The sequence below is a fragment of the Hylobates moloch genome, unplaced genomic scaffold (genome assembly GCF_009828535.3).
Source record: "Hylobates moloch isolate HMO894 unplaced genomic scaffold, HMol_V3 SCAFFOLD_9, whole genome shotgun sequence".
NCBI lineage: Eukaryota > Metazoa > Chordata > Mammalia > Primates > Hylobatidae > Hylobates > Hylobates moloch.
In genome coordinates, this window is record NW_026652284.1 from 87396580 (window position 1) to 87417393 (window position 20814).

Genomic DNA, 20814 nt, shown 5'->3' on the forward strand with positions numbered 1-20814 from the left:
ATATGTAACAAACCTGCACATTGTGCACATGTACCCTAAAACCTAAAATATAATAATAAAAATTAAAAAAAAAAGAAAACAAACTGAGCTAAGTAGTAGGAGGAAGGAAATAATAAAGATCAGAGCAGAAATAAATGAAACAGATTATGAGAAAAACATTAGAAAAGATGAACAAAACTAAGAAATGTTTCAAAGATAAACAAAATCAACAAAGCTTACACAAGAAAAAAGAGGAACCAAATTTTTAAAAATCAGAAATGAGAGAGATATTACAACTGACATATCACAGAAATACAAAAGATTGTAAGAGACAACTATAAACAATTACATATCAACAAATTGAATAACCTGTAAGAAATGGATAAATTAGTAGGAATATAAAACCTATATAGAATACCTACTGTAGTCATCCATTTTATATTGCTATAAAGGGAATATCTGATACTGGGTAATTTATAAAGAAGTTTATTTTGGCTCACGGTTCTGCAGACTGTATGAAAAAAACATGGTGCCAGTATCTACTTCTGGTGAGTGTCTCAGGAAGCTTTTACTCATGGAAGAAGGAGAAGAGGCAGCAGGCATGTCACATGGTGAGAGAAGGAACCAGAGAGGGAATGAGGAAATATAAAGAAATGCTAGACTGTTTTTAACAGAGTTTGTGTGAACTAATAGAGTGAGAACTCTCTCATTACTGTGGGAGGGCACCAAGCCATTTGTGAGGGATCCACCTCTATGACCCAATCACCTCCCACTAGGCCCCACCTCCAACATTGGGGATCACATTTCAACATGAGATTTTTGAGAGGACAAATAACCAAACCATATCACCTACCAAGACTGAATCATAACAGAAAATCTGAAGACACAAATAATGAGTAGGATATTGAATCTGTAATAAAAAGTCTGTCAAAAGAAAGTCCAGGACTTGATGGCTTCCATGCAGATTCTACCACATATTTTAAAAAAAAAATTCTTCATAAATACTTCCAAAGAAATTAAACAGAGGGGATAATTCCAAACTCATTTTATAAGGTCAGCATTTCCCTGATACCAAAGCCAGACAAGCACATTACAAGAAAAGAAAATTACACGGCACTAAATCTGATAAATATAGATGCAAAAATCTTCAACAAGATACTAGCAAACCTAATTTAGTAGCACATTACACACTACAATCACTGCAATCAAGTCAGATTTATTTCTGGATTGCAAGGAGGGTTCAACATACGCACGTCTGTAAGTGTGATACACCACCTAAATAAAAGGAAGGCCAAAGCCATATGATCATCTCAACAGATGCAGAAAAGACATTTGATGAAATTCGACATCCTTTCAAGATTAAAAATTCTCAAAGTAAGAATAGAAGGAATCTGCCTCAACCCAATAAAGGCCACATGCAACAAGCCCATAGCTAATGTCATACTCAATGGGGAAAAGTTTAACACTTTTCCTTTAAGACTCAAAACAAGACAAGAATACCCATTACCACCATTTTTATTCATCATGGTACTGGAAGTCCTTGCTAGAGCAATTATGAAAAAAAGACATACAAATTAAAAAGGATAGAATTAAAATGTCTGTTTGCACACAACATGATTCCACATATAGAAAACCCTAAAGATGTCACTAAAAAACTGAAAACTAACAAATTTAGTAAAATTCTAGGATACCATAATCAACACACAAAAATCAGCAGTGTTTTCATACACTAAGAAACTATCCCAAAAATACATCAATAAATCAATTCCATTTATAATAACTACAAAAATAAAATACTTAGGGACAAGTTTAACCAAGGAAGTGAAAGACCAATAAATTGAAAATTATAAAACATTGATGAAATAAGTTGACACAAACAAATGGAATGACATCTCATTTTCATGGATTAGAAGAATATTGTTAAAATGTCCATAAGTGATCTGCAGGTTAAATGAAATCCTATACAAATTCTAATGACATTTTTCAAAGAAACCTTAAAAACAATTCTATCATTTGTATGGAACCATAAAAGACCCTGAATAGCCAAAGCAACCCTGAGCAAAAAGAACATAGCTAGAAGTATCACACTACCTCATTTCAAAATCCACTACAAAACGATAGCAATGAAAACAGCATAATATGGAGACGTAGGCAAGATGGCCCACTAGACGCAGCCAGGAAGAACTTATTCTACTCAGATAGAACAGAATATTGAGTAAACTGGCATACTTGGAACAGATCATCTGAGAGAAGGCACTGAGAGAGGTTAGAGAGATGACCTAGACACCAGGACTGAAGTGGGAGGATGCTATAAATCCTGCATGGGGTTGCCAAGCACTGAGATGCATTCCAGCCCTGGACAGTTCCTAAAGGAGAGGCTCTGACCTGTATAATCTGCCAGACCTGGAGAGACAGCAGGGATGTCTATCCTGTGGAACTAGAGATAGTCTGATCTGTGCCCCTGCTCTCTGCCGGCTCCCTATTAGAGTCCCTGCCTGGCTATATTTGCATGCAGCGCAGCCTCAGCTACTCCTTAATTTGAAGCACTTTTGGCAGGGGCCATCCACCATAGTGCTTTTGCCAGAGGACCCCACTGCCTCACTGGAGTGATTTTGCTGACAGCCTCCCACCAGAATGGATTTGCGGGTGACCCCACTGCCACTCCTCCAGAGAATACTCACCTACAGTGCCCCCATAATCCCTGCTGGGGTGTGCTTCCTTTCCATGGAGCCACCACTGAAGCACTTACACCGACCTGCCCCTACCTCTCCTAGAAAGTGCTGTCGCCAGTGGGTCTAGTAGCTCCTTGACCCCTCCAGCCAAGCCAGGGCTTGACCATAAAGGGACAAGAGGACAAAGCCACAGACCTAGTCCCAGGTCCTGGAGCACACAGCCCAGGAGTGCAAATCTGAACCCTGGACCTCTGAGAGCAGCCAGAAATGAAGCATTCAATATACCAACTTGCACCATAGTCAAACCTTCAAGGACAATAAAGAGCATTTAGAAACAAAAGCCCCATTCAAAAAGCCCCTTTGGCAGCAATGTCAAAGGATAACAAAACATCAGCCCTCACAGATGAGAAACAACCAGCACAAGCATTCTGGCAGCTCTAAAAGCCAGAGTGACTTCTTACCTCCAAATGATCTACTGGCTCTCCAGCAGTGGTTCTCAACTAGATGGAAATGGTTAAAATAACAGACATAGAATTCAGCATCTGGATGGCAACGAAGCTCAGAGATACAAGGGGAAGTTGAAACCAATCCAAGGAAAACGGTAAAACAATCCAAAGAGTTGAAAGACCACGTAACCATTTTAAGAAAGACCTAAACTGGACTTTTGGAAATGAAAAAATTCACTACAGGAATTTCAAAATACAGTTCCAAGCATTAACGACAGAATAGACCCAGCTGAGGAAAGAATCTCAGAACCTGAAGAACGCTTCTTTAAAGCAACACAGACAGACACAAATAAAGAACTTTAAAAAAATGAACAAAACCTAAGTGAATACAGGAACAGAAAACCAAATACTGCATGTCCTTACATAAAAGCGGGAGCTATGTGTTGAATACACATGGACACAAAAATGAAAACAGACACTGGGACTGCTTGAGTGCGGAGGGTGGGAGAGAGGTGGGGGTTGGAAGGCTACCTATCAGGTATTATGCTCACTACCTTCATGAGGGGATCATTTGTATACCAAGCTGCAGCAACACAAAACTTACCCATGTAACAAACCTGAACGTGTACCTCCTGAACCTAAAATAGAAGTAGAAGAAGAGCATAGTATTGACATAAAAACAGGCACATAGACCAAAGAAACAGAATAAAGAACCCAGAAATAAATACATACACATTACAGTCAATTGACTTTGAATGAAAATGTCAAGAACCATACAGTGGGGAAAGGACAGGGTCTTCAATAAATGGTGCTGGGAAAACTGGATATCCACATACAAAAGAATAAAATTACATGCATATCTTACACAATATAAAAAATCAACTCAAAATGGATTAAAGATCTAAATGTAAGATATGAAACTGTAAAACTAGTAGAAGAAACCATTGGGGAAAAACTTTGAAATTTTTCTGGGCAATAATTTTTATTTTTTTATTTTTATTTTTGGATATGACTCCAAAATCACAGGTACTCCTGTGTTCACTGCAGCATTATTCACAATAGGCACGATATGGAATCAACCTAAGTGTTCATCAACAGATGAATGATTTTTAAAAATGTGGTATATATACACAACAAAATACTATTCAGCCATAAAAAAGAATGAAATCCTGTCATTATGACAACATAGGTGAACCTGGAAAACACTATGTTAAGTGAAATAAGCCAGGCATAGGAAAATAAATACCATATGATATCACTTACATATGAATTATAAAAATGTTGAACTCATAAAAACAGAGTAAAATGGTGTTAACCAGAGGTTGGAGAATGGGAAGATTGGAAAGATTTTGGCCAACTATACAACATTTCAGTTAGGAGAAATAAATTCAACAGATCTGTTATGATGACTACAATTTATACAATATATTATAGATTGGAAAATTGCTCAGATACCATATTCTAAATGTTCTTATCCTAAAGTAAATAAGTATGATGTAATGAATGCCTTAAGTTGCTTGAATTAGCCATTCTACAATGTATACATAAATTTAAAAATCATGTTGTACACCATGAATACATACAATTTTCACTTGCTGATTAAGCTATTAAAAATATGAAAAGAAGGAATAATCAAGGTCATGCCCAGAGCTGATTTGAATAATTTAAAATTTTTTCATTTTAATACATTTATATTTACAGATGTTATATATGGTGAACATTATTCTATACATATAGCTTTGTACAACGAATTTTCATTGACATGAGATTGTCATGTTTTCCCCATATTAATTTTTTTGTAAATATAATATTATTCACATTTAAAAATTCCCTTATTGGACTGTCTCATAATTTTGCAATGTCTCTTTAAAAGGACTTTTGGGTACATTACTAATATTTTCCAAGTACAACTGTTTGTGCTTGGAATGAAAACATATTATGGGACTATGATGCACCAGTGTTGCTAAAACACTATTTGAAATGGTCATTGGTGAGAGACAATGTGCAACTGGTATTTAATTCAGACAAATGCATGTTTCAAGATTTCTAATTGAGAATTTGATATCATTAATGTTCTTTTCCATGTCAATAAACTTTGTTACAGACATCTCTTTTTAAAGCAGGCAAAGAAGTGTTATATCCCATGCCAATATTTCTATTTTAGTCTTCTTGGAGCTTTTACAAAAAGTTCCTAAATCTAAGCCTCTCCAAATAACAATATGAGCTTCAATTCTACTTTAGTGATGTTCTTCTGCTAAGTGATGCCTATGGGTTTAATGTCATTTAGGAATTAAAAACCAAGCTATTCTTACAGTCCATGATAAGCATACTGGGATATATCTATAAATTTCAGATTTGGGGGATTAATTATTTGCTAAATTCTCTAGAGATAGTCCTTTGTGTTTATGTATAATGAATATATTCTAATGTTGATATGTTTCTTTTTGAACAGATTCTTAATTTGAATGAAAAGTGACTTAAATATAACTTAGTGATTATGATGATGCTATATGCCTACCTTATTTTTACTTAGAAATAATAATTTAAATCTCACCTGTTTTATGTGGTAGCCCATGCTTGTATCAAATTTATAATATCTAAAAAATAAATTTTAGCTTATTTAACCAGACTGAATAAAGAGTTAATTAGTTGATAGCAAATTCTATTTAAGAAAAAGCTCATTCGCTATAAGTAGATGGGCAATTTAAAGGTGAAAATAAAAAATATATCTAGCATTAAGATTATACTGAGAGTTTAATCCTTGATAATTTATACGTTTATATTTTGAATTATAAATGATTTGTTATAAATATCAATTCTTCTTGTATTATGGATATTTTAAAGCTTACTAATAAAAACCAAGATTAGATTTGGCAGAGCTCACAGATATAATCTAATCAAAGCTTACTACCAATAGAAGAGTAGATTCTAATAAGTTCATGTAGCATAGAGCCAGAAATGAGATCCAGGTCATCTGGATTTTCTCCATGACAGCGCCTCAATCACTTTCTGAATCACAGGCTTATACAGATCACCTAAGGTTAGGTTAATCAGCTTCCTGTTTAAAGATACCGGGATAAATGCTGGGCTTAATGTTTTGATGGCATGATGAAACTACCGTCATATTCCCAGTTTTAAGGTACCATAATTTGTAATAGGTCAGTTTAATTGCCAATTCAGTGGTTTAGCAAAAACCTATCACTACATCAATATTCTAATATTACTGACTTCAGAAACAGTAAATGTATGTCTTAGATGCAGTTATGTGTATTTTCTTGCTACATGCTGGCTTTTAAACATTTGGGCTCTTTTCAGACACATTTCAAAAGGAGACGACTTACTGACTTGTTTCAATAGGCATGTTTCCCTGTGATGCAGCCATTTCTGGAAATCCGTCAGTGACCCAGGATGGAAACTGCAATTTCATGCGGGGCCTTCTCATTCATATGCCTTTCCTAAACAAGGTCTGAACAAGGTTTTCTACTTGATACTTTATAACATCAACAAAAGAATTGTTTGAAATATAAAATCCATTCTTTAAAATATTCTATTTATAGTTAACAGAGGCCTAAATACATAATTGCTTGCAGGTTGTGTGCAGTACTTTTCTAGGCTTGGGGTTGTAAACCTATAGCACAAGTGTTACTTTTTTTTTTTATTTTTTTTATTTTTTGAGACAGTCTTGCTCTGTCGCCCAGGCTGAGTGCAGTGGCGCGATCTCGGCTCACTGCAAGCTCCGCCTCCCGGGTTCACGCCATTCTCCTGCCTCAGCCTCCCGAGTAGCTGGGACTACAGGCACCCACCACCACGCCCAGCTAATTTTTTGTATTTTTAGTAGAAACGGGGTTTCACCTTGTTAGCCAGGATGGTCTCCATCTCCTGACCTTATGATCCGCCCACCTCGGCCTCCCAAAGTGCTGGGATTACAGGCCTGAGCCATCGTGCCCAGCCACAAGTGTTACTTTTTAAGTCTCTTCCACCTACGGACAGCCATTGGACTCAAACATGGAGCTTATATAGAATGAAATCAGGTGAGATTTCCTAATCGCACTCCAGCAACTGCTACCCAATTATCCGAACAGGTTCTGGAGTAGAAAGCTGTTTATCTCCCATCTTCTTGCTCCTGGGGAAGTCCCTAGCTGGGTATGGTTAGAATAATATATTTGAATCTTGATCTGTTTTAAGTCTGTATCTTAGTTCTATTTCTGCCTCTGACTCATATGGTTTGCTTCTGTATTCTGTATCTAGGGCTCATTGTTGAGAACAGAAGATGCTTGCCTACAGTCGTTCAAATCTCAGCCTGTAAAGGAAAGATGCTTTCTGTGTGAATGTCATGGGTCCCTGTCACTTGTAATTCTACTGCCACTTCTCTATCTACTATTGCTCAAATCAATGCAAAGGAGAGTTGCACAATGGACAGTTCTCTTGTGCTCCTCCTTCCAGATGCTCTTAAGTAACAAGAATGAATTTTTTTTTTTTTTTTTTTTTTTGAGATAGAGTCTTGCTTTTTCGCCCAGGCTGTAGTGCAATGGCGTGATCTTGGCTGACTGCAACCTCCACCTCCTGGGCTCAAATGATTCTCCTGCCTCAGCCTCCTGAGTAGCTGGGATTACAGGTATGTGCCACCACGCCCAGCTAATTTTGTATTTTTAGTAGAGACAGGGTTTCGCCATGTTGGGCAGGCTGGTCTCAAACTCCTGACCTCAGGTGATCTGCCTGCCTTGGCCTCCCAAAGTGCTGGGGTTACAGGCATGAGCCACCGCACCAGGCCTGAAATACTTTTTTGAATACATTTTGGGAGGAAGTATAATATTGTTTGGACTAAGAGCTGCTGAAAGATATCTCCTCAAGATATAAATTATTTTAAAATCGTATTTCCTTCATAGTTGTGGCTGTCCTTCACTAAAAACCAATACAAACAAAAACAAACACACAACAAAACCTATTGCCCTGGGGCTCTGTATGCACAAGAGGCCACAGATTAGAGTTTTACTTTCAATAAAATATGAACTATACTGGGGTCTCAAAATTGCTCTGTTTAGTTTAGGCTCTTTGCAATCCATGTAGAGAAGAGACTGGCTGTAAGAACCAGTTGCATCCAAATCATGGAGAGATGGAACAAGAATAGGTTATTATCATAGTATCCAATGGTTTCATGATAGTTCTCAAAGTGTGATCTTGTAAAACACTGGTGTTTGAGCTGAATAAATTCCTACAGAAAGAACAGCAGAGCCTTTACTAGATTCTAGAAAAAAAAATCCATAATTTTTCATTTTAAGTGACTTTCATTTTTTTATTTTCTTAAAAATTTGGTATTTACTACTATTACAGAGTCAGTACTGCAAATGAGAGACACAATAAATGAAGACATTACAAATTAAAGTGAATGGAAATATAATGTGGGATAAAATTGATCATACCTATTTTGTTTTACTTGCAAATGATGCATCCTATGTCCATACCTACTTGTATTGGCTGTATTTGCTAGTTCAAAATGATGCAAAAGTTTACTTTTAAAGAAAATAATTATTTGAAACTGAGCTCACAAGTTCATATAACAGTTTTCTTTTTTAAATAGTTACTGTCAACAATGGGTTTATAGTTTGAAGACAGTGACTCAACGTCCATGGGAAGTTAGAAGCCAAATATTCTTTCAACTCTATTGTCTCCAAATAGACAGTTGTTTTATTAAGTCAGGTGTAGCTCCAAAAAAAAAAAAGTTATACTGTCAAAACCTCAGTATATTTGGAGAAGAAAGCAGCTCCTGTTGTTTTTACCTCTAGAGATGGAGAACAGATGCTTGGTGTTAGGAGAAAGGAGGCTGGATTAGATGATACTGGATCAAACCCAAAATTGTCAAGCCAGGTAGGATGTTTACAGAAGCCATGTCTACCCAGAGCTAGAACTTCAAAATCAAATCAAAACTGAAGAGTCCAATTACCAATATGTAACTTACTCAAATGTAAAAGAGTGAAAGGAGAAGAGTGGGGAAGAAGACAATGTGGGAAAAGCTGTCCTCCTTCCCCGGGGATGAGCCAATTCCTCTGAGTGGCAGGTGGGTGAAGTAACTCTGTTATCTTTCCTTGTTTGATCCCATGAGTCTCTTATATTGAAAGCATGTTACTACCTAGTATGTCAAGATACAAAGCACATAACTTATTCTAGTGTCACCTAAAGAAACAGCTATCCTTCAGCCTGAAGGAAAAACTGCTTGCGTCAGATTTACTGAATGAGAGGATGGCTAGATATACAACATACATATGTATGTATACACAGAGTACTTGTATAGCTATAAATTCGTAAAGTTTATGCTCAGATGTGATTGTTCTTGACATGGTAACCCCCAGGCCCTCACCAATAGAGATGTTAGTCTGCTTTAAGAGCATGTCTTGGTTTATTTACTGCTTTGGATACTTTGTCCATGTAATCCTTTTGTTCTTTACCTTTGGCTTCATTGTAAGCCTTTCAAACTGTGCCATAACTTGGTTCACATCATTTTGACTTAACTATAACATGTCACAGATCAAATATCTAATTACATGCTTTTTGCTTCCTATGATCTTGCCCTGCTGGTTCCCTGTCAACACTAGTTTTTACATTACATTTCTTTGGCATCTGTACCCATGAAATTTATAGATTTTTGCCCTGGAATTTGGCCATGGATTTTTCAACATCTGGATTTTAATCCAGATTTTAATTTTTATTTGCTTTCCCAGTGACTTCCAATAGTAAATTTACTACTTTCTCTGGGCAGCACTTTGGAAAGGGAAACAAAGAATTTTTTGTTTCTCATTGATAGAAATACTGTCAATGTAATATATGAGTAATATAGATATTTTTGCTCCTTAGAAAAGATAAATGGGCAATTGACTGTACTTTAGGTATGAGTGGGGGAATCACACCTTTACAGAAGGTAGGAATCTTTCTCATTATTGAATGCTTAGGATTAAATTTCTCTCAGAGTCAGGCCATAAAGCAAGCATTGTTGAAAGAGATTTAGAGTTTTATTAATATATCTGCTTTTTATTTTGTTATATTATTCTAAGAAAATGGTGCTATGATTGAGATCCAAGAAGTGAATAAAAACATATATGCCCTTTAAAATTTTTTTTAGTCTTTTCCGGAAAATTGCTTGCATCTTGCTGCCAAGAGTGTTCAAACCTGATCATTGCTAATACCATGTGATGAGACTTGGTAATTTGAAAACAAATTGAGAGACAACTCAAGTGTAAGTCAGCTCCATCAGTGATTTTTTGGTTCTTGTCAAATGGCAGACAATGTTGCTGAGAATGTGAAAATGACCAAGGGAGTGACATCACCAAGATGTTAGAGTAGGAGACACCAACCTTCATGTCTTGACATAACAAAAAGAGTTATTTACATATGAAAATAGCCTTGGGAAGCTCCATGACCCATAAAAGAATCTGCAGCAACAGAATGGAGCAAGAAAAGGAGAGTATCCACATAGAAAGGATTGCTGGTGAGATTGGCATATCTGAGACACCAGGAGATTTCTAGGAGCAAAGAGGAAAGGTGAAAGCTATCAGTGTTAGCCACATGGTGGGTACCACTGGTCTCCAGTGGCCTGCCCTCCAGAGGATACCAGAATATTTTGTCACTGAGGTAACCAACAGCCATTCCTGCCAGGGAATTTCACAGAACTCCACACTCCTTGTCCACCTATTAAGTGGTCACTCTTTTGAGCTGCTTTGGGAAAGCAGTTGCCACTTCTCCCAACCCCTTGCATGCCTTGACCCTTAAGCTTCAGCAACTCCATAAGTTCTCATAGTCCAGATCTAAGTTCTGTGACTGCATTGGGCCAAACACCAACCCACATCTCTAACATCTAACCCTAACCCTAACATCTCAGACAACAAAGTCATTTCCATAATTAGCTAGTTCACACCATAAGCCTGGAACCAAGTACTTGCTGTACCTGCCCATGCTCGACATCAGCTCACGTGCCACAGAGAGCTAGACTCTGCTCCAGGCATGGAGCTTCTCCAATGCCAGAGCTCCCATTATTGGCTCCATGGCTGCTTCAAAATCATCTATACCATGCATTCTGTTACCAACATGGCAGTGGGGATAACTGCAACTCATGCACCAGTGTCATTAGGGTCCTGGATCTCAGAGCTATAGTCCCTCCACAGGTTCCCATGTGATATGGTTTGGATGTTTTGTCCTCTCCAAATCTCTTGTGGAAATGTGACCTCTAATATTGGAGGTAAGGAACCTAGTGGGAGGGGCAGATCCCTCATGAATATATTACGGCTGTCCTCATGTTAATAAATGATTTTTTACTCTGAGTTCATGTGAGATCTGATTGTTTAAGAGTCTAGGACCTCCTCCTCTTTCTCTTGCTCCCTTTCTTGCCATGTGACACATCTATTCCATTTGCCTTCTGCCATGATTGTCAACTTCCTGAGGCCTCACCAGAAGCAGATGCTGGCATCCTGCTTCCTATATGGCCTGCAGAATAATGAGCCAAAATAAACCTCTTTTATTTATACATTACCCAGTCTTAGGTATTCCTTTATTGCAACATGAAGAGATTAGCACCGAAAATTGGTACTGAGAGTGGGGCATTGCTATAAAGTACCTGAAGATGTGGAGTTGCTTTGAAACTTGATAACAGGCAGAGGTTGAAATGGTTGTGAGGTCTCAGAAGAAGACAGGAAGATGAGAGAAATTTTGGAATTTCTTAGAGACTTAAGTGGCTGTGACCAAAATGCTGATGGAAATATAAACAGCAAAGGCCCAGGCTGATGAGGTCTCAGTGAAATGAGGAATTTATTGGGAATTGGAACAAAGGTCACTATTGTTATGACCTAGGAGAAAACTTGGTTGCACTACCTCTATGCCCTACAGCTGTGGAAGTTTGAATGTAAGAGTGATAACTTAGGGTATCTGGCAGAAGAAATTTCTAAGCAGCAAAACATTCAAGAACTGACATGGCTGCTACTAGTAGCCTATGATAAGATATGGGAGGAAAGAAATGACTTAAAGTTGGAACTTATATTTAAAATGGAAGTACAGCATAAAATTCAGGAAATTTGCCACCTGGCTATGTGATAGAAAGGAAAAAGCATTTTCCAGAGAGGAACACAAGTTGGCTGCTGAATAACCACTTGCTAGAGAGATCTTCATGACTAAAAGAGAGCCAAGTGCTAATAGTCAAGGAAATAGGGAAAGGGCCTTGAAGGCAATTCAGAAATCTTCAAGACAGCCCCTCCCTTGACAGGCCTAGAGGCCTAGGAGGATTGAATGATTTGGGGTCCCAGGCTCAGGGAGTTGTTCAGTGCCACTTTGGGACACAGCTCCCTATATCCCCACTACTGTAGCTCCAGCTGTGGCTCATAGGGCATCAGGTATGGCTTGGGCTATTTTGGAGAGCACAAACTACCATAAACCTTGGTGGCATCCCCGTGGTGTTAAGTCAGGATGCACACATAATTTAAGAGTGAAGGAGGCTTGACAACTTTCACTGAAATTTCACAGGATGTATGGAAAATCCTGGTGCCCAGGCAGAAGCCTGCTACAGGGCAGGGCTCCTGCAGAGAGAATCTACTAAGAAATGCCAAGGAGAACTATGAGGTTGGAGTTTCCACACAGAGTCTGCACTGGAGCATTGCCTAGAAAAACTGTGGGAATGGGGGCACCACCCTTCAGACCACAGAAGCTTACAGTCTCAGCCTAGAAAAGCCACAGGGGCAGAGCTACCCCAGGCCTTGGGAGACTACCCCTTGCATAAGTGTGCCCAGAATGTGGGACATGGAATCAATAATTGCCCTGCTGATTTTTGGACTTGCATTGGGACCTGCTGCCCATTTCTTCTGACTGATTTCTCTTTTTTGGAATAGGAATGTTTACCCAATGCCCTTTCCACCATAGTAGTCCTAGCTACTGGGGATCTCCGAAATCTTCATCAATACTGACCTTAGCTGAAGGAGCTGCAGAGACCATACAAAAGGAACTTTCACAAGTACCCTAACCACTGCACCTATCCCAGTAAGTGCTGTCACATACTCCCTATAAGGGAAAGTCATTCCATAGTGAAACTAGCCTGTAAAGCCTGGAAGAAATGACTTTTCCATCAAATGTGCAGATATCAAAGTAAGAAGACATAAAAAAACCAAAGGAAACATAATGTCATCAAAAGAACACAATAATCTTTCAGTAACTGAACCCAATGAAATAGATACACAAATTACTTGATAAAGAATTCAAAAATAATTAGAGCAGCACAGCAAACTTCAAAAAGTACCAAAAAACAATTCAATGGAATCAGAAAAGCAATAAATGACCAAACTAATTATGTGTATACACATCCATCTATCTATCTATCTATCTATCTATCTATCTATCTATCTATCTATCTATCTATCTATCTATCTATCTATCTATCTATCTATCTATCTATCTATGTATCTATCTATCTATCTATGTATCTATCTATCTATCTATCTATCTATCTATCTATCTATCTATCTATCTAAATTATATGTATCTCCACATAAAGCCAACACATTCTGGAGCTGAAAACTACAATAAATTAAATGGAAAATGCAATAGAAAATGTCAAGAGCAGAACTGATCAAACAGAAGAAAGAACATGTGAACTAGAAAACAGTTTATCTGTAAATATACAGAATAAAAAAGAATAAAAAGGAATGAAGAAAACTTATGGGATTTATGGAATGGCATTAAGAGAGAAAGTGTTTAAGTTATGGGAGTTAAGGAAAAGAAAAGGAAATGAGGAAAAAAGATTATTTAAAAAAATAGCAAGAAACTTTTGAACTCTAAGATAAGAAGGTCAAAGGTCTCCAATCAGAACAAGACAACTAAGATATATTACAATTAAATTGCCAAAAATCAAAACAAGAGAGGATACCGAAAGCAGCAAGAGAAAAAGAGATCACATACAAAGGAGTTCTAATAAGTGAGTATATATATATATAGAATATTCTATCAACAGCAACAGAATATGCATTCTTAAGTGCACATAATTCTTCTCTAGGTTAGATATAATGGCCATAATGCTAGTGTTAACAAATTTTATAAGATTGAAATCATATCAGGTATCATTTCTAACCACTATGTTATGAAATTAGAAGTCAATGAAGAATTTTTGGAAATTCGCAAATATGTAAAAATTAAACAACATGCTCCTTAACCAATGGGTCAAAGAAGAAATTAAAGGGGAAATTAAAAAATATCTTCATAGAAACAAAAATCGATAGGCAACATAGCAAAACTTAGGGGATGCAGGAAAAGAATTTCTAAGAGGAAAGTATATAGCAATAGATGCCTACATCACACAAGAACAAAAATACTTAACATTACACTTTAAGGTGCTAGAAAAAGAGCCGAGTTTGAAGAAAGTAGAAAGAAGTAAATAAAGACTACAGCAGAAATAAGGACTAGAAAAACAATACAAAACATCAAAACTAAGTTGATTTTTTGAAAAGAAAAAGGATACACACCTCTAGCTAAACTAAGAAAAAAAGAGAGAAGACTCAAATTCAGAAATGAAAGAAGATATTTGAACTGATACCAGACAAATGCAAAGGATCATAAGAGACTACTATGAACAATCATACAGCAACAAATTATATAATTTAGATGAAATGGATAAATTCCTAGACACATACAACTTACCTAGACTGAATCATAAAGAAATATAAAATCTAAACAGTAAGTCAGGAGATTGAATCAGTAATTAACAGTCTTCCATCAAAGAATGCCCAGGAACTGATGGTTTCTTTGCTATATTCCACCAAATATTTAAAGAAGAACTAATACCGAACTGTTTCAAACTCTTCCAAAACACTGAAGAGGAGGGAAACTTCCAAACTTATCAGGCTGGTACTACCCTGATACCAAGGCCAAACAAGGACACTGCAAGAGAAGAAAATTACAGTCCAATATCACTGATGAACATGGATGTAAAAATCTTCAGCAGAATGTTAGCAAACCAAATTCATTAGCATATTAAAAGAACTATTCAGAATGATGAAGTGGGATTTATCCCTGGGATGCAAAGATGGTTCAGTATATGTAAATAAATAAATATGATATATCACATTAACAGAATAAAGGATAAAGCCATACTATCATCTTAATAGATGCATGAAAAGCATTTGAAAAATTTTGCATCATTTTATAATAAAACTCTTAACTAATTAGGTATAGAAGAAATGTACGTTGGCACAATTCAAACCATTTACAACAAACCCCATAGCTAGCATCATATTCAACAGTGAAAAGTTGAAAGCTCCAAGATCAGGAACAAGGCAAGGATGCTTATTCTTGCCACTTCTATTCATCATAATACTGGAAGTCATAGCCGGAGCAATTAGGTAAGAGAACAGAATAAAAGGCATCCAAATAGGAAAGGAAGCCCTTAAATTGTCTCTGTTTACACTTAACAATCTTTTATATAGAAATCTCTTAAGACTCCATAAAAAATGTTAAAACTAATAAATTCAATAAAGTTGCAGGATATAAGACCAACATACAAAACTCACTAGCATTTCTATACACTAGTAATGAACTACTAGAAAAAGAAATTCAGAAAACAATTCCATTTATAATAGCTACAAAATACTTAGGAATATATATAACCAACAGGTGAAAGACATAGTGAAAACTACAAAACATTGACAAAAATTTAAAGATGACAAAAATAAATGGAAAGATATCCCATGTTAAGGGATTGAAATTATTAATGTTGAATTGGTCATAGTACCCAAAACAATCTACAGATTTAATGCAACCCCTATGAAAATTCCAATGACATTTTTCATAGAAATAGAAAAGACAAACCTAGTATTTGTATGAAATCACAAAAGACCCCAATGCAAAATCATTCCTCAGCAAGAAGAACAAAGCCAGAAGCATCTTACTACTTCATTTCAAATCCATTATGAAGCTATAATAATCAAAACAACATGATAATGGCATAAGACAGACAATACACCAGTGGGACAGAATAGAAAACCCAGAAATAAATTCATGCATTTATGGTAAATTGACTTTTGACAAAGGTGCCAAGACCACACAATGGCAAGGACATTCTTTTCAAATGATACTGGGAAAACTTCATATTCACATGCAGTGCTACCAATACTACTACTACCACTATTACTACTTCTGCTGCTAGACCATCTTCTTACATCATATTAAAAAAATTTTAACTCAAAATTGAGTAAAACTTAAATATAAGACATAAAATTATAAAACTATTAGAAGAAGACACAAGAGAAAAGCTCTATGACTTTGAGCTGGGTAATAATTTTTTGTATATAACTTTAAAATCACAAGCAACAAAAGCAAAATAGACAAATGGTATTATATCACACTAAAGAGCTTCTGCATTGCAAAGGATACAGAGTGAAGAGACAACCTTCATTTCAATGAGAAAATATATTTGCAAATTATATATCTGATAAGCGATTAATATCTAAAATATATCAATAACTCAATCAATAGTAAAATACCAACACAATTAAAATGTAGCAAAAAATCTGAATAGACATTTCTCAGAAGAAGACACACAAATGGCCAAGATGTATATACACCATGGAATACTGAGATGTTATTTCATACTATTTAGAATGGCTATTATCAAAAAGACAAAAAATAACAAGTGTTGTCAAAGGTGTGGAGAAAAGAGAACACTTATACACTGGCAGTGGAAATGTGAATTAGTACAGCAGTTGCGAAAACTTGAATGCAGTCCATAGGGTTCAACTGTGTCCCCACCCAAATCTCATTTTGACTTGTAGTTCCCATAATGTCATGGGAGTCACCTGGTGGGAGGTAACTGAATCATGGGGGCGGTTTCCCCCATGCTATTCTCGTGATAGTAAGTTCTAACAAGATCTGATAGTTTTACAAGGGATTTCCCCCTTAGCTCAATTCTCATTCTTCTTCTCCCTGCCATTATGTGAAGAATGATGTGTTTGCTTCCCCTTCCACCATGTTTGTAAGTTTCCTGAGGCCTCTCCAGCCATGCTCAACTATGAGTCAATTAAACCTCTTTCCTTCATAAATACCCAGTTTCAGATGTCTTTATTAGCAGTGTGAGAATGGAGTAATACAGGTATGTACTCAAAAAATCAAAAATAGAACTGTCCTATGATCCAGTAGGAATCCTAGGATTCCACTAGTAGGTATATATTCAAAGGACGCATATTTAATAGGTACCTGCACTCACTCTCATGTTCACTGCAGCATTATTTACAATAGCCAAGATATGGAATCAACCCAAGTGTTCGTTAATGTGTGAATGATAAAGAAAAATGTATTATATATATACATTGAATACTGTTTAGTCTTAAAAGGAAAAAATTCTATCATTAATGCAATCAAATTATTAATTATCTTTGCTGAATTACATTGTGCCACAGACAACACAATAATGCATCTTTGGCCTTTCTAAGTTTATCTCAAAGCAAATCGTAAGGAGGGAGTAAAACCTCATTATCTGGAGTCAGGCAGATGTCTGTGTGACTTTTAGCTTTACTTATTGTTGTGTGACTTTTTATATCTCTAAGGTGGGAATAATAATATTTCTTATCTGTCAGATAATGAGATTACCACATAAAGTCTTAAGAAATTAAGGCTCTAAAAATATCTTATTGTTACTAACAGTTACTAATGCTGTAGAGACCCGAAACCTCTAATCAAAGTGGCCAGATGATGATATAGGACAGCTCTTTGAAAATTTATGGGTGCAGCAAAACAACATGGCACATGGATACATATGTAACAAACCTGCACATTATGCACATGTACCCTAAAACCTAAAGTATAATAATAATAAAAAAAGAAAAGTAATTGGATCTTCTCAGATTTTCAAAATATTAAGGAACAGAAGAATTCTATAGAACAGTAGTTCTCAAAGTGTGGTCCCTCAGATAACTTCATCAGCATCAGTGGAGAACTTTATCAAAATGCAAATATAGGACTGTATTTGAGACACATTGAATTAAATAGTGGGAGTGGGCACCATCTATCTGTGTTGTAACATTCTTTAGGTGTTTGAGACTAACTAACATTTGAGAACCACTATCATAGAGAATACTGGTATCAGTAACATTTGTCTCAGAGATATCATTTGTGATCAATTTTTCTTCTTAAAAATCCTTCTTTGTTATCAAGTCTGTATTCAGGAGTATTTCCTAGTTTAATATGGAAACCTTCAAGTTCATTTCATTTATTTAAAAAAAAATTACTTCAGTCAAAGAAAGAGGAGAAAAAGAAAGGAAGAAAAAATAAAGTTGAACTGGTGAAATTTAGTATAGATTGGAGCATATATTAGTTCAAAATTAAAATAACACAACATATACAAATATACTTTGGAGCATATATGATAAAACGTTTTGAGAACTCTTCTGTCTGTGGTAATAACTTGAAGGTAAGGACATTTTTTGGTTTCTTCTGTTCACGATATTCTTGTTACTATTACTTTTTGCATAAGCTGATTTTTCTTAATTCTTTAACATCTTTTGGGAAGTAAACATGTTCTGTTCGAAAGCTCATTTTCATTTGGTGGGAAAAATCAGAAATGTATATGAATCTGTTAGAACGGAAGCTGCTCAAGGATTTCTTCAATCAGTTAAGAATAGACTATTTTGGAATTTCTTTAACTTGGACATAAGAATCCCAGCTAGAGTGTCAAGGCTTTGTATATTAGACTGGAAGACGTATTATGAATCTTAAAGTTTCTGGAAGCTCTCACAGTCAGCCTACTGAAAACTGCAGGATTGCTTTAATAATTATCATTTATGTTTAAACCAATGAAATATAGGACACTGTCATTCATTCACTAATTATCAAGGGAGTCTCGCAATGTTTTGGTTTACTTGCTGTTTTATTTAATGGAAGACTTGTTTACATATCTGCTTTATGTCTTTGAGTTGATCACTGAATCCTGTTCTTCCTTTCCACTAGTAAAATGTAGTTGTAGATGTATTAACATGATCCTAGTCTGTATTAATTTTTTGGAGTAACCGTACAATATTTTTCAAAATTTTGCTTGCTATCTTTGGTGAGGATATATTTCTATCTGGTTTTATACAAGTTTTCCAATTGCCTGTATTAGCAAGTTCTAAAACCAATTACTAATTTCTAGTTTTGAATATTAGAGTAATGAAAGTATAACTTCAGTTTTGCTTAAAATGGAAAGGAGATAGTAAAAGTATAATAGCTAGCTCCAGGTGTTTAGTATATGGAGAAACCTTGGAATTTAGTTGAATCTACTTTTCCAGATTATGAGTTAGATAATTTAAACAATGTATATAAGATGTTCATACCATGTTCAATCTGAATGATATTCCTCTAGGGTTGTACAATGCGTAATCTACAAAACTAGTCAATGACCACTCTCAGGAATTCAAAAGAAGATGGCAATTGTTTGTCCAAGTTTTTACATTGAGTTGCTTAATCATTTCAATTTGAAGATGTAAAACTTAAGACACATTGGCATATAAATGATATTGAAACCATGGGAGCAGTGGAAGGTTTGTAGGGAGATGGTGTGCATAGAGAAGAGACATTGCTGAAGACAGAGCTCTAGAGTACTTCAACAACTAGAGGTCTGGTAGAGGAGAAGGATCTAAAAAAGTGAGACGAGTCAGGAGACAGGCAAAGCAGGCAAGTGTGGGGTCATGGAAGCTTGGCAATGAAAGCATTGCAAGAAGCAGCAACAGACACTGTCAAATGCTGTTGAGAGGTCAAGATTAAAGAGATAGTTACATGCTGGCTTTGGTAAAGTTAGTTTCTAGTGACCTAAGCAGTTTCATAGGAATGAAATCTCCTGTGATGGTGATGTTAATATATCAGGCTATCTTTCTTTTTTTTTTTTTTTTTTTTTTTGAGACAGAGTCTCGCTGTCGCCCAGGCTGGAGTGCAGTGGCGCAATCTCGGCTCACTGCAAGCTCCGCCTCCCGGGTTCACGCCATTCTCCTGCCTCAGCCTCTCCGAGTAGCTGGGACTACAGGCGCCCGCCACCACGCCCGGCTAATTTTTTTGTATTTTTAGTAGAGACGGAGTTTCACCATGGTCTCGATCTCCTGACCTCGTGATCCGCCCGCCTCGGCCTCCCAAAGTGCTGGGATTACAAGCGTGAGCCACCGCGCCCGGCTATATCAGGCTATCTTTCAAATTAACATGATTAATTTCAAGGCTTAGGCACATAGATACACAATGACACTGGTATAAAATAATAGTTCATGTGGGTAATAAGGTACCTATTATAACTCATTTAAAGATGGAGATATATCTTACACCTTTTCTTAATCTTTTGGTTGAGAAGAGAGCTTCACATAAAGTAGTACTATACAATTTATTGATATTCATGTGTCTTCAATTTTTCAACCTTAAAACATATATAAAAGAGAAGAAGAGAAACTAACTTTTAAGTCCTTTTCCAAGTCTAACATTTTTTGAGCCTATGTTAAGGCACTTTAAAAATATTTGTACCTGGTAAAAAGACCAAAATAAATATGATAGAGTGGGAGAAATAAAGACAAGGTAATCACAGAAAAAATTAATTTTACCAAGAACAAAAAAAAGATAAAGAAAAAACTCGGCATAATTTTTTGAAGGTTGTCTACCTTTTGTGCTTTTAAAATGTATTTCTGAATGTATTTTTATAATTTAAGACTTTTCAAAATACTTCAATTTATGTTTTCAAATAAATACAAACG

At 36.1% G+C, this 20814-nt stretch overlaps 1 long non-coding RNA gene across 6 annotated transcripts in view; it reads right to left on the bottom strand.

Moving 5' to 3' along the window:
- Nucleotides 1-20814, bottom strand: part of LOC131384230 (uncharacterized) — a 194203-nt gene that overhangs the window by 154632 nt on the left and 18757 nt on the right. Inside the window, exon 4 of one of the 6 annotated variants that reach the window (XR_009214887.1) lies at nucleotides 5668-5694. The exons of the other annotated variants lie outside the window; for them this stretch is intronic. This is a non-coding gene — a long non-coding RNA (uncharacterized LOC131384230). Of the gene's footprint in view, nucleotides 1-5667; nucleotides 5695-20814 lie in introns of those variants that run through there. 6 annotated transcript variants of the gene reach the window in all.